General features: G+C 37.7%; 1 long non-coding RNA gene across 1 annotated transcript in view; it reads left to right on the top strand.

Moving 5' to 3' along the window:
• The window catches only part of LOC308059781, an 81,336-nt gene extending 72,643 nt beyond the window's left edge, over positions 1–8,693 (top strand). The window contains exon 2 of the long non-coding RNA XR_013926399.1: positions 1–8,693. This exon is cut by the window's left edge and continues 42,831 nt beyond it. This is a non-coding gene — a long non-coding RNA (uncharacterized lncRNA).
• Positions 8,694–16,081: the final 7,388 nt, after the last annotated feature.

The raw sequence follows: 16,081 nt of genomic DNA on the forward strand, positions 1-16,081 counted from the left end.
TTCTGTACAATAAGGGAAGCTCTTGTCTACAGCACCTCTGAACAAAAGCTTCAGGCCCATGGAGGATTTGTAGATCTTTATTGATCCTTCTAAGGCTGCAAATATATTTAGCTATTCAGTGTTCTCTTCTTTAATGGCAGCAGAGGGAAAGTAGCTGGTACGGAACTGGGATAAATGACAGTTGTTATTACATTCATGCTTTGGTTCTATTCATTGGGAAAATTCATCTCTGTGTGACAGATCTCAGTCTTTAAATTAAGTTTGCCAAAAATCTAAGTTTGTTTGTTTTGGTTTTTTAATATTTAGGATGGGGTTCTAAATCTCGAAGCTTGCTCTAGCCTATAATAATGTATTATAATCAAGCTGTCAAATGTTTCCCTACAAGCTGTGGTAATTTGGGAAATCTTTCTCTGCACCATTTGTGGTCTCCAGCTGATACCATGCTATTAAATTGACATATTATGAAATTACAGTGTATGGATGTGACTTTTGATGATGCAATGCATGCTTTTCCTTTCCACAGCAGGGTAGCCCACTCTGATTTCTGTGCCTAGGTACTGAGCTATAGGGTCCTGACTTCACAGAAGGGCGTCAGGTGTGAGTGGTGCACTTGGGTATGACATGCTTCAGAGTCCAGAGCTAGAAGCAGTGCTAGCACTATGCTCAGGCTTCAGAGTTTTACAGCATATGAGATTTCATAAAACATAATGCTAACACAACTGTCTGGAGAGCATCCAGTCAGGGAGGGAGCTCTCCTGGAGCTGTGTGCCTGACACAAGCCAGAATCAAACTGTGCCCACTAATTCTGATAGAACTTGGGTTTGGTTTTTTGTTTTGTTTTGGGTTTGTTTTTTTGGTTTGTTTTTTTGTTGTTGCTTTTGTTGTTGTTTTGTGGGTTTTTTTTTACTTTGTCATGCACTATTAACACACTGCCTAAATAATTCCTTTAATTATACTTAAGACATTAAAAAAAAAAAAGGTCCTTCAGCAAAGAGGACTGAGAACAACTTGGCAGAGTTATAAACAGCAGGACAATGAGGAAGAAAATGAACCATTTAAGCAAAACTAACATGGATACAACAGGGAGGCAAATGCAGAGGGTGCTTTTGCACAGAAATAATATGGACAGAATGTACCAGTTTTCAGCTAACAATGATGAATTTATCAAAGGGACTACAGGTTGTAATGACCCAGGCTCCTAGTCATATTTCTACATAAATTCACATAAATTAGTTATTTCCCTGCACAGCTAATTATGGTTTTGACTCTTGAAGAAAGCAAGCTGAGTAATGTACTCATAATGTTGGGGTTTCTTTTGGGGGGACTTACAAATGAATCACTTCACTAGCAACAATTTCTTCTCTCTGGTAGAGCACATATCCCTCCCATTGCCTGGAACAATAAGTTGGTTGGGAAAGACACAACTGATTTACTTTTCTGAAACAAGCCATTGCTTTTCATATTATGGAATATTTGAAAGCTTTCAGTTGTTCTATAAACTGGCGGGAAATTATGGCAGAACTCATAAATCTTTCCTTTTTTTCTTATTCTTTTTTTTCCCTTCTCTCAAAATATCTGAGACACGTGTTACCACCAGGTCTAGTGAACTCACTGGAGGCTCGTAAGAAAAGATTCTCATGTGTGTGCCTGGCCCTGCTCCACAGTGTGCAGGCAGCAGGAGAGCGAGGGAGGCTGCACTTTCACCCATTCATGCAACGCTTCAGTAAAAGTGTGCAGGATAAATTATTTGCTCTTTATAGGTGCTAGAGAGAGGAGGAGACCACAGAAGCATTTCTAAATAATGTGTCCTTGAATAAAAGCACTTCAGTATGCAGCTTAGCAAAGCCTTTAAATACTCCACGTGGGAAACATGGGTGTTGCGAAACTGAGCACATGAACTGGCAGAATCTGGCCTGCTGCTGGGAACTTAAATTCAAGCTATCCTATATCAAAAATACATTTTTGGGATAATTTTTATTCATATAATATTTGTGAACATATAATATGTGTTCACAGGTTACACATCTTACCAGCAGAAAACTGGAAAACTCCACAATATCTTCTGGGTCTTTAAATCCTTTAGCTCCTGTCTATCACCATATTTACAGAGCACAATACTCATTTCTAAGCAGTATTTGCTTATTTAAGACCAGCTGCTTCCTGACCCAAAATGCCATTTAAACAAGTAATCCTAACTCTCTGACAGCCTTACTATTTGCCCTTTCAGTAAACTTTTTTTTTTCTTTATGGTGTGTGAGCACTTGCACTCTCACCTGCAGTTCAGATCAGCTCACAGTACCTCAGAAGGCTACTGCTTTGCTGCGAAGGCTGTGATTGTAAAACAAATCCTAGCTTTTATTAGCAGTAGTGGTCCTATCCACACCCCTAGTCAACCCTGAAATTGATATTATTCATCTGATCTGCATAGGTCATCTGGCAGGTCACTGTCTGTGTTACATTACCCCAGTGTTTTTCCACTATCCCAGTTAACAAGGTTAACTAGAAATGTGACAGACAGAAGAGAAAAGCTGAACACATGGCACATATTATTTGGTTTAAAAACTAGTGGAGGTTTCTCTGTGGCAAGAACATATGAATAAATGATTTGTGACTCAGTCAAAATAATTTTAGTTTCTTGCATTTTTTTGTGAATGTCAAAACTCTTGAGAGACCCAATTGTGTCCCTATCCACCCTCCCAACTACAGCATCAACTCATCTTGAAATACACTGTTTGCCTGAAAGCAAAAGAAAAGGGGGGTGGGGGGGGGTGGGGGGGTGGGGGAAGGCAAAAAAAGCTGTTTTGCTTGCTGGCAAGACTTGAAAGAAGAGTTTTACAAATTTAACTGCCAATATACCATCTGCCTCTGCTGCTCCTTTGAGCCTAGTTCTTCTAATTGTGTCTTTAACAGATGACAAAACCCCTACATTCCTCTTGGGCACTGTAAAATAATAACAATTAAAACATGAATAATAATAATTAATGAAGCACACATGGTGCAGTAAGTCTGGAGTCTGAATAGGCTGCTCATTCTGCAGGAAATCTGTGCCTATTTCACCTTGAGAGATAACTGTGAGAGGCACTCCACTGGATGCCTGGAGCTGTGGCCACCAGTCTTAGGAGGGCAGCTTTGCTCACTAAGTGACACACTGCAGCAAACTCTGTGCTCTGCATCGCTTTATGCTTTTTAGTTTCTACTGACATTAAGTAATTTTAGTGGGTGGACTGCCAACCAGCAGGCTGAACAAGCTGTGTTTCACACATGAAACTTGTTTGAGGATGGCTAGCTTTTTTTCCACCTGTTATAGTCAGCACCTCAAAGGCCAAAGTGAAAAATCAGTTCATTGTAGTTCTTACCTGTGTTCCAGTTCACTTTTGCAGCTCTGCTAGTTTAAAGCAACATGTCACTTCACACACTTGGCCATGGAAGTATCAGCTTTATGTAACAGATTTGGAATAACCTGCTGGGAAAAAATTGATGTCACTTTTCCCAGCTGTAACATGTACTGAAAGAACCCGGGTTATGAACTCAAATGATCTCCAGGTGATCTTTGAGTCTGTAGGATAATTGTACACCATATAAATAAGAGAAACCCTTAAGATCTTTAACATAAGCTAGCAGGCTGGTCCAACTCAGACTGTGGGCTGTGGCTCAAAGTTATGGACCTGCTCCTCCAGTCCATCCAGAATGGTCTGTTTGAGCTGCGAGTGCAGGCACAGATCGGGCTGTGTCGTGTTCAGCCCTGCTGCAGCCACCGTGATGGCTAAACTCCACTTTTGTCCTAACGCTAGGACAGAGGACACTCTATATAGAGAGTTTTTCTGAAGACTCTTATAAACCTTCAAAGGCTGTTGTTTCTTAATTTGTAGTTTTAGTTTGACCCCTTCAGATCGTCCAGGAGAAACTTTTTCGCGGGGAAGGTTAAAAACTGCATGCAAACTGCTGGAATTTTGAGTAAGAATACTGGTAACTTGTGACTAACTTCATGCAGTAACCCATATGTTCATAAATTAAGTCCATTATTAATGTTTTCCACTTTAGCCACAGCTGCTTAGTGAAGATGTTGGCTGTTTTTCTTCTCCCTGGTTGAACTGTGGCTGTGCCCCAAAAGGCATTATCACATTTTATCACTGAATGCTGCTTCCAGCAACATTATCCTCCCAAAATATGGAATTTGCTTCTCTTTTGTGTGAAATTTGAAGCATGGCTGTGAAATCTTTAGTTTTCTGCAACTGAAGATACTTATTTTTCTAACTTTCCTGATCTCTGGTTGCTGTTCAGTCCTGGAGTAAAAGAATTTAAGATTAAAAGAATTTAAAAGTATTTGTGTATATATCTGCATGTCCACTTAAGCATCTCTTCTGGCTAACTGAGATGTAATCAGCCATGAATTTAGAAACAACTACATGAAAAATCCTATACTGATGGAGGAAATAAGATGAGATGCAACTCCAAAAGTGCCTCCAGATTACTGACCCCCAGAATTTCCTCAGCTGGCGTTAAAACGATGAATATTCAGGTCTTGTGGTCAAATGTCTTTTCCTCATGTTTTTTTTATTTTTCATGCTGACTGTAATGTAATAGTAGAGTGAAGCCCAGATAGATAATGACTATCTGCTTTCCAAGCCTACTCAGCAACTTTTGTCTGTTGCCTGAAGCTAATGACTTCTAAGTGAGTTCAAAACACTGGAAAATGCATTTTGTATGAGAAAAGCATTATTTTTTTTTTTTTTTTGCATTTACTAGAACTTATCAAATATGTTGTAAAAAAATGCAACTAACTGACAGAATTCCTTTTACTTGTTATCTTGTTTGACAGCTTATAGCTTATAACCAGTAAAGTAGATTAATTAAGCCTCATGATCTTTATTGTAGATTCCCATTCAATAATGAACTGAAACTTGCAGTATGGATAAAGATAAATGTAGAAACATATAATTTGCTTATAAACTTCTTCACAATGTAAATTTCTGTTGCCACATTCATAAAGCACTAAGAGCTATATATTAAAATGCATTTCATTTAGATCCAGGATTTGCCACGGATTTCTAATCTTCCATAGTTCTAATCTTAATGATTTCCCCTAGCTTCATAAAAATGAATTGGTCTGTACGTGCACTTCTCTTTATTATGCAAGGCAACTTTGCGTTTAGCAGAAATATTTAACAACATTTTTGTTACATGATCATAATGTAATAACTACTCATTTAATCAATTTTTCTGAAGCATTACTTGTATGGAGATCTTGGCATGAGCTGTAAGCAAGTTTCTGCTGAATGCTGTAATAGAACATTCAGGATAACTTTCTATTTCCAGCTTTCAGTGTTTCTGTTATACTTGGGGAAGAAAGCATATGTCTGCTTGCAGCCAATTTAACAGCTAGGTTTCCCATAAAAACCTGTGTAAAATAGTCTTAGAAAGGCTTTGGAGATCATGAAAACACTAGTATCACGGTAAATGTATTAGTGTGTCTAAGAGCTCACTTTGACGGAGTTACAATAAAATACAGTACATCCAACATCAACATTCACCTGGTCTACTCAGGTAAGTGGAAGTGAGGTTCACTTCACTTAGATAAATGGCTTAGCTGCTGATATTCCCCTTCTCATCCAGGGCATGACAGAAGTGGCTTCCATGCGGCAGCAGTAAAGAATAACTCCCTGACGAAAACTAAAAGCAAATGGCTTCTTCCAGGAGCCTTCACTGGTGGCTAGCCCAGGTGAATTTATAATAATTTATAACAGACTAGGCATCCAACGGACCAGTCAGGACAACCAGTTTTATCATGTGCTCCAAGCCTGTGTGTTGGCTGTGGGAAACAAGTCTACTGAAGAGAGTCAGCTTACAGAAACATAAAGAAATATAGATCTCTAGTCATTTACTGAGGGAAGCAAAGAAAGCATTGTAAAAGCAGAGGGCCCATTAATTTTAAGGCAAGCCAGGGAGTCACTGTAATGGGAAAAATAAGAGAATTTCTCTGGTCTTGGGAATATAAAGTAGTCTGGAAGGAGGCAGTGAGAACATTATATAAGCAAAATATGCCAGAATCCAGCTCTGGAACAGAACTGTAAAACCTTGGCCACACGAACAGTTTAGCTAAATTAGGGCACTATCTGTCACAGGTTGTTCTCTAAGGGTTTGTAAGTGTGGAGCCCTCACCAGCAGCTATCATGTGTGTCTTCCCCTATGCAGACAGCACAAGGGTCAGAGAGAACCATTGTAGGGCTAAATCAGTCTTGACCATTTACAGACTAGTTCAGCTAAAATTATGCTATTAAACAACAAATGATATCTAAAGAAAGATTTATTTTTTGTTTGTTTCTGGAAGGCGGGTTTTTTGCTTTGTTTTGTGGTGTTCTTTTCCCTATGTGTACTATGAATTTTTATTTGTTATAGCTACCAGATCTGTGACCTAACCTATATGCTGTAATAATGAAAATGCCCTTGCAAATAGCTGTATAGTTCTGTATCCTTCTTTGAGTCATTTACTGCATATTATATTTTCCCTGAAATTGATCTAACGTCTCAAGCTGGTAACAAGCTATCTGAACCTTCACCTTCATTCTTTTTCCAACTGTTTTCATTAACCAAAGCACAATGAATATGCATATGGATTGCAGAAGTCCTCTAGGCTATTGGCCTATTGTTTTCATAATCTTATTGTTAAAGGTCAAAACATCCTGCAATGCAACAGAGGTGAATGCATGGGGGAAATGAAAGATTTTTAATATTCCTCAAAGGCTGGAAGTGGTGTAATTTTTTCATCTGGGGAGAACAGATTTTGAAAGCTAGTGTCGTGAGCAGATTTTATAGTGAACCTTTAATGCCAGCCAGGCAAGGTGCTATGGCATTTGCCTTGTTTACTAGTTCCTCCCTGGTAAGAGCTGGCTGCAAAAGGACCCTTGTCCTTTCTAGTTACACTGAGGAAATCCCCCTCTCCCCAGAGGCTGCAACACTGCCAGCATCCTCTGTCAGGATGCGACCTGCAGAGGGGCAGCGCTGCACAGCACAACTTGGGTAGCTGCCATGTCAGGCTATCGCTCAGTGTCCTGATGTCTCCCACGCTGACTTTTATGAGAAGAGGAAAAGACTCAGCGGGAGAAAACAGACAAATGAGAGAATGAGAGGTCAAATATTTACAGCAGAGCTGTAAGACGAGGTCTGAAATCCCCAGGCAAATGGTCACAGGGTGGCAGGGAAAACAAAATAACACACAATAATTCACTGTAGATTGCTGTGCAACACAGTATCAAATAGCATCATTTACAATGCTAATAATTCATGGGCAGTACAAGTTACGGTTTCCATTACTTTAGCTTTTTGCATCCAGTTACAGAAATAGGCTTTAAAACTTTCAGGAATTTAGATTCCAGGTCACCATATGGGCTCTTGCCAAGTACTTTGTATAGGATTTCAAAAGGAAATGGATTGGAGATTTATAAATGCTTTTTTCCAAAAGGAAAAAGTATTAATTAAGATTTGTAGTATCTGTAAACATTTCTAGGCAAGAGGTGAAATTAATCTTTAGTTTTAGTTCACAGGTAGATATATATCTGATGCATGAAAGCTGTATACATCCTTTGATTTTGTTGCCTTACAAAATTTTGATCACATTTTTTAAGGATTTTAAAGAGAATAAAGCTACAAATTCTTTCTCTCAGAAAAGAAAAGAAAAAAAATTGTGTCTTCATATTTGAAAGCAAGAAGTCCTTTGCTGGTTTTCAATCCAAAGAAACAAAAGTAAATTCATATCTAACAAACCAAAGACTGGACTCTAGGAAAAAAAGCATTAAAACTTTTATACCCCTAAAGATATCCAAAACCCCCTGTAAAATAAAATAACTCTGATCTTTACAGTGATTATTTCATCTTCTCATATATAATGTATACCTAGACTTAGCGATCAAGATTCACGATCACCATTGTGCAAAGGAATATGTAGGAAAAGGTGCCTCCAGGCTCAGAAAGCTTGTCACTAACTAGGACTCAGCTGGGATGAGGATCTCACACAAATCCAACCCAATGGGCACCAACTGCTGAACAATTTTGATTTTAATATTTAGCTTATCTGGAGAAATGACTGGAATTCAAGGCCATGGTTTTATGGAAGGAAACGTTTTGTCTCTAAATGAGCTGGGGAAACCAAAACTAAGCTATCACTGGAAAGCAAAAAATAAGAAAATGCCTCTTTTTGTTTACAAAGGGATTTGAGTCTTCCTCTAAAGTACTTGGACACTCCAGCAAGATGGAAAGATTTTGAATGGAAGTGGTACTCAGGGCTGGTGGTACCTTCTGTCAGGCTAAGTGTGAATCTTCCTCAAAGAAATGCTAACCAAGAAATCTCTCCTCTCCACATCAGAAGTGTCAAGGTAATTCGTCACCTCTATGAAAGTAAAGACAAACTATCCTTGCCACCACAGACTGAATTGTGTCAGACACACTGCGGCATCATTTTGACTTATCTGTATTCTGTCCTGATTCTTGAAGTTGAAAGAAAAAAAGATAGTGCAATCGTTAGCAGTTTTGCTTCATTAGCAACACTTGGAGGAATTTAAACTGACCTCTTCGACACAAAATGTTTTCCATAAAGGATAGGAAGATGCATTCCCTTTAACAGCTCAGTCACGGCTTCAACAGTTTTTTGATGAATGATATTCTGGATATTAAAAAAAAAAAAAAAAAAGCCACAAAAAGCGTAGTCTGATAACTCATTTCTTTGAAGGGTAACATCTTCTCTGAAATTCAAACTTTGGGAATAAATTCATATTTTGGAAACAACTATACAGTTGACTTAAGTTGAAAGCCACCCAGCTCTGTTTCGGGAAGAATATGTTACACAGTGCTGATTTTATAACATTTTTCAAATAGATATTTTTTAAAAATGAATGGAACTTTATGAAATAATCAAGACACCACAAAATGGGATCCAAATATGGATTCTTTAAAAATAATTACGGGTAGAATTTGCAAGTTTTCATAGTGCTTAGCTAAAAATACCTGCTACATACTAACAGCCCATTATTTCAGGTAAAACATTCAACACTCAGCACTCTCGGAGGAAGAATTTAAAGTTTGTTATTAAAAGATATAAGTGTTGAAACATACATACACAACTTTTCCAGCTAAAACCAACACAACAGTTTACTTCCTCCCAATTCCATCAGCAACCTCTGGTTTTTACTGACTGAAATTATTGTTTTGCAAAACTCATTATTTTGTAAGTTATCTTTAAAAGTAATATTATGTTCTGTCTTTGCAGTACCGTGGCTGTGTCTGTACTAGCAAATTAACTAAAGCAAGAGCTCAGATCTGAGTCCTCTAGCTTGATCATCTATTGATAGAAGAGCCCTGGCAGGCTTTTAAATGAAACAAATATTACTCTCCCAAACAACTTGCTGTGCAAGGTTGAGGAATGAGCACATGCAAGAGACCATTCCCAGTAATTATTTTGCCAGCCACCACTCTCTTTTGGAGGCTAACAGAGTTTAATTGTATGGATACAGACCATTTCACGCCAGCTGGCCTTGCTGCCAGACACTAGGTTTGAGCCTGTTTAGTTTATTGGTCAGACTAGCAAACTTGTTAGACTACATCAGTGAAAACATTAATACTGCCACGTGAGCTAAAACCTTCCTGACTGAAGATAAAAAAGGACACGTAAGAATACTTTTCTTCAAAACCCTCTTTCTTTTCAGTGTGTTGGTGACAGACTGAACCTTGTCAGACCCTTACAAAAAGTATTCCTGAAATAAAGGTGCCTCTACTGTTTGCCTTAGGAAGAAAATCTTTTAAAAAAGCAAGAAAATCTGAAAAGCCATCAAAAAATAGGTTTAAAAGCGGTAACATTTTAACAGACTCTGGGTTTTTAAACCCAATGGGTGAATTAACAGAAGTCTTCCAAAAGTAAAAATGTTCCTGTCACGTCTGTTGTTTACAGTGACAGATCCTAACCTATATCTGCAAGAAGCTCAGGAGAAAATTCCCAGTACATGTAGGGGAGTATGTCTTGACAGGATGTTTATCCCCACCCCTGTGTCCCACCAAAAGCGTACCACAGTACCCAGGATCTCGTCGAGAGCAGGTCGGCCTGTGCGAGTCCCTGCAGAAACTCTCACCAGCCCCAGACTCTCAGCTATGCTCCGTGCTGTGGTCCAGACTGATGCACAGCACTTAATCATAGAATCAGAACAGTTTGGGTTGGAAGGGACTTTTAAAGGTCATCTAGTCCAACACCTCCTGCAATGAGCAGGGACATCTTCAAATACATCAGGTTGCTCAGAGCCCCATCCAACCTGACCTTGAACATTTCCAGGGGTGAGGCATCTTAATTCCCAGTTTTAGAAGAGGGATTGAGGACAGCAGTACATGTTGCAGATTTCTTCTGCTTACACATAGAAAGGGACTTTCTGCACCTGGATAAAGATCCATTTTATGCTGCTCAGCACTTTCCCTTGCTTTGAATGGAAATAAATAGCAAATAACAAAGCAGTAAAGTATTTGCTGCTTCTGTAACCGCTAGGAATCAACAGTATTAGCTCCCATTCTGATACTTATACTTGTTTATCTGCACCAGGAGGGAACAACTCATTTTCAGAAAGAATCATACAAAAGTTAACAACAAAGGTTACGGATGACACTGCTTTTCATCAAGAAAATATTACAATTTAAAAGTCTCATATGCTGTTTTCTGCAAATAATTATAAGGGCAGATAAACACTCAGCTATGCATTTTTCTACATATATATGTGTGTATATATATACACACACACCTCTATATAGCTTCTCATGCACCTACTCTATATATACCATATATATAGGTATAAGTATACACATACAATATGTATACACTATGGAGATATATGTAAAAATACATATATAATGCATAAGTGTATACATATATATATATATATATATATAATGCACAATTAGTGCATGCTATCAGTGCACAATTATATATGCATATATATGCACTAATTGCCATGTAATTAGATGTCTATTGATACTGGTGCTCACAGGTTCCAGAAAACATACATATTCAGCTAAGTACTTAACTCTAAATGGATATTTTCCAGAAACCAGCCAACAGCAAGTGATAAAATCAAACATGCAGCTGCAGTCATGCAAGCTCATTTTGAAATTATAAGCCAATTAATAAAAAGTAGGAATTACATATTACCTGTCCACAAAATTTATCAGCATCTTCATATCTTAAATGACAACCTAGCTACACATTTTTAAGCCTATTTACATATTTCTCATCGTATACATACTTGAGAGAAAAATTCCAAATAAAAATATCCTAACATTTATTATATATATATTAGCTTTATGAAGCTTACAGGTTGTGTGGGTGATAGCAAAATTTGGCTTTAGAAATAAAAATACTTTACTTTCACAAAAACATACATGAAAAAGTATGGTTTTCGTTCTGTATTTAGGTTGTACATACTGCAGGCAATAATTTTGATATTTTTTTTAAACCTGGTTGTTTTTCTAATTTCAATTTCACAGAACAGTAATTTCTTAAACAGGTAACGTAGGGAGACAGAAGTGAAAAGTGTTAGCTCTATAAACAAACTAAGTAAGCCACAGTTAGGTTTAAATTCCTCTCATACCCAAGGGATTATGAAATAACAAATGGGAGACCTAAACTGAATAAGTGAAAATAAATAATCTAATAATGTATTGGTTAACTTGCTAACAACATTTACCATTCAAAAGGATAACGTGCCATGCTGAAACTGGCTAATTAATGATTGATGCAGCAATATTTTAATCCTGACAGATTGATTTACCAGTGTGTTACAGCCTTTGTCATGCTTTATTCCTCTGTTGGGCTGGGGAAAAAGGTAACTTAGCACGTTTCTTAGAGAGCCAGAATACAGCTCAGAAGAGTTCATTAAGGTTGGATTAAACGTTTTCTTTCATATATATACATGTATATCTATGACAAGTAAGATAAAATTTATAAAAATTAGTCTGTCATTGAATGAAAGACATTTAGCTCAGGTAACAAGCTGGACATTTCATATTTTTTGTTTGGATCCATTAAAAATATTATGCTAGTTCAGCAACCTAAACTAAAACTCGTGAGAAATATTTCAACTAATATCAGTACGATCTGGACCAAGCATTCATTCTTCATGGAAAAAAACCCAGACGTGATTATTAAATCTTTGCGGTTAACTAGCAGGAAAAAATAAATTTTATCGCACTCTTTTCAATAGCAGATGACTCCAGAAAAAAATCACAATTCCTGAATCTTCTTTTGTCTACTTTCTTTTGAAAAGAAGTTAACTTCTTGAAATTTCAAATCTTCACTGTGACTTATTATTTTAGCTTGAAGTCTAAGCTATCATTTTCATATCTGACTTTTCATGTATTTTAAAATGTGGCTTTTACTCTTGCATTCAGAAAAAAAATACTGAAAGCATTAAATATGATGATTTTTCTAAGGTAGTATTTATTAACATCATAGTGGAAATTGAGATAAAATTGGGATTTAAAACATTGCAGACTTTCCAAATATCCTACTGCAAATTCTGGAAGAAATTACCTAAATTCTGGAATTAATTTTGCAGAAGGAATATGATAAACCAGGCAGCCATATAATTTTGTTTCATGTGTGGTCATCCTAGAATGAATGAAGAACATTTATTAGAAATTCAAACTCAGATGTGCAAAGACCATGATGAAAACTGGTATTTCTGGTAATGTTTTCCCAATTATTCTTTATATCCCAATTTGACTTTGAGTATCTGTAGTATTATTGACATTGTTATAGCATTACAGTCGTGTGTGTATGTGTAAAAAAACACATTGTATCATACATGTATAATACATAGCACATTTTATTAAATGTAAAGTTCATATTAATTATATTATATACTCATCCTGTAGATAGAGTCATAAATATGCATATGTATTGATTATATATATCAGAAATTGAAATCAGATCGATGGGGTTTGTATCATTTTTTTTCATTATTGGATATATTTCAGGTATTTGTGTATAATAAGAATACTATTTTTCATATGTCTGTGTGCTTTCCAAACAGTTTAGAAGAACTACATTTAATGTCTCCATGTAAAAATAATTTCTTTCTTCAGACAGTATGCACAAAAGTTCAGACTTGAAGCACAAAGAACAAAAGACCACTAAAAAACCCACCATCCTGAGAAATCCTGAACAATGAGCTTTAGAAAGTATAAAAAATAAAACCAGACAACAACTTGGTATATCTTTTTCTGAAGTGTTGACAATATCTTTCTGATATTCCTGAATCCCAGTATTCAAACCCTGAAAATGTCTGTCTGTAAAAAGAGCGGATAGGAAAACTGTGGGCGGATAATTCTACATTTGCATCTCAGAGCAGGATAAAAAAGAAAATGTACTTAGCACAGAACTGCTGGAAGGTGTTCAGTGGTTTGGTGTGTGGACAGTCACAAGCAAGAAGTTTCAGAAAAGTGCCAATCAAGAAACCTGAGAAGCCAAATAAAACACATTTCTATAACATATCCATATGTTATGTCTCATCAATATCAAGTTTTATTTATAGTAATTGTTTGAAGATCATGGGGGGGGGGGGTGTCCTATAAATTACAGAGTTAAGTATATCAAACATTTATTTAGTTGAAAGTAGAATGTGTTTGAAATCTTTAAGGTTCCTGGCTCCACTGTAAGTCTAGCTCCTCTTTTGGACCATGCTTCTTACAACCAGTATACAGACACATCTTCAGAATAATAAGGGCACAGCTGTCCTTTGTACAATTTAGGAGTTGGCTCAGAGCTTGATTCTGATCTGAACGAAAAGGGAGGTGGAGGGGGTGGGGGTGGGATGGGCAGGGGGAATGAGTGAAGTGCCAAAGTAGTGGCTGAAATAGACTGATTCCTGCTCATGGCTCTGTATTTTATACGTATTAACACCCTATTCTGTTGAGTGTGAGTAAGTATTCCTGCTATCAGATCAGTCAAGAAATGTTTGTGGTTGAGCTGATCGTAAAATAATTAATATAATCATTAAGGATTGAAATGGAGGCTATGGTCAGATGTTATGATAACTCCAGATTTACTGAACTACATCAAAACTGCTGAAGTCACATGGGAAAAGTAGCCAACTGCGTAAAATTTGCCTAGGAAAATGTGTGATGATTGAGTAGACAGATTTCTTGCATTAGCATGCTTTCCCTGGTAGCACATTCTGCAGCCAGTAACCATCTTTTTCCTGTCTTGCTTGTTCCTCTTCCATTTTCTAAGCCCAGAACCTGCAGGGAGATGCTGGCCCATGCTATCTTCCCCTTTCCCAGAACCACTTCTCAGAGTTGGGCCTTTCTTCACCCACCACCATGTTCTCTGAGCCAGAACCATTACTCAGAATGACCTTTTCATCCTGGTATTCAAACCACTCATATGAGTATTCAAAGACACTTAAGAACTCCTTTTATTTTTATTTCAGACTCTGTCTCTTGACCATCCTGACACCAAAGAGCTTTATTCACTGCCACCAAATGTCAACCTGAATTACACCTCAGATGTGAGCTGATCCTGACAGAGAGTTAGGATGCTAACCGCTCTGAGATTGATTGTGCTCTGCAATTTACATTTGCCATGTCCCCACACCGGACTGCTACAGGAGCAGTGAACCTGTCTGAAAGAGAGGGAGGCAGTCCAGTAATCATATACTGGAGAGAACAATAGTCTCTCCTATTTGCTTGGTGAAGTCTCAGCCACTATGAGTGAAGCCAAACTGCTACGTGTACTATATACTATAGCTAAGACAGAGAGAGCAAACTGGAGGAGGTTTGTGGTAGAATGGGTGACTGCAAAGAAAAAGGATATAATCTTGGAAGGGAAAATGTGAACACCCAATTGAATAATGTATATTTTGCAATCATGTAGGAACTGGTTTGAAAACACACAGTCCTTGCTGCAGAAGGAGCACGAGCTGTTGTAAATATTACTGATGCTCACAGCTGATTCTAGCAAGTGCAATATTCGTAATTAGTGCTCTGCAAAGTTGAGCTGTTCTCAGTTTTGTTTTGCATTATAAGTTTTCAGTAAAGTTTTGCTCTTCTCTTTAATTTGCTTGACATCTTTAACTCAGTATTTCTAGAGGAACAGAACTGTTAGCAAGGCTGGGGAAAATGAAAGACTGGGATGTCAAGGAGTCTGGAAAGTCAGGAAAGGCTGCAGATAGCAAAAAGCAAAGATAGGAACAGGAGATAGAGCCTATGATGCATAATTTATTTAAAATTAATAAGCACACATGCTCACAAAATGCAACCAGGCTTTTTGCACAAAATTTTCACCAGAGTATCAAACATGAGCTAGCTTTCCTGGGTGACATGGCAGAAATTAGTAAAAAAGTCTAGTAGACACTGCTCTTTGCATTTGTCGTCTTCTCACTGAAAATTCAACTACACAGTCTTCCATGGTCTAGAAAATACTGTGGAGGTCATCCTAGATGTGATGCCATTTACAGACACTGCTGAGAATTGTGCTCTATAAGCACCTCTTTCACTTCAGAAACCGGAAATGGAGAAATATGCAAACTTTCTTTTACTTTCCTCTTTATGGAAGACTTTGGACAGTAAGAGACAGTAGAGAGATCAAGTAAGCTTAAGAAGGCAGGACTAGCTGTATCACTGTATGGGACTAGCAACAACTCAGTGAGACCTGATGGAATGTGAAGGTAATTTTATTTTATAAAAACACTGAAACAAAACTGATTTCATGCACTCAGTTGCACTGTCACACTCACATTCTCACAAGCATCGAAGATGACTGTCCGTGCTGCAGGCACCAAGACCAACCCCAGCAAGTATGCTCAGGTTTCCTTGTGACTGCAGGGGGGACAGCTGTTGAGTCCGCCTGCTGTTTTCTGGGTCTTGCTTAGGTGTGCAACCCTGTGCTAGTTTTAGGTCTGCCTTTTGTACCCTTGCATGGGCTGACTGTGATTACGTTTTTTTGTATCTCCATCTGCCCCGGTCAGGGAGTCAACAGGATTTACTCACTGTCCTTTTTCCACTTACCTAAATGTATTTTGGCTCCTACCCTGTTCCCTGTCTTCCTTACATCACC

The sequence above is a fragment of the Falco punctatus genome (assembly GCF_963210335.1).
Source record: "Falco punctatus genome assembly, chromosome: 2".
Classification (NCBI taxonomy): domain Eukaryota; kingdom Metazoa; phylum Chordata; class Aves; order Falconiformes; family Falconidae; genus Falco; species Falco punctatus.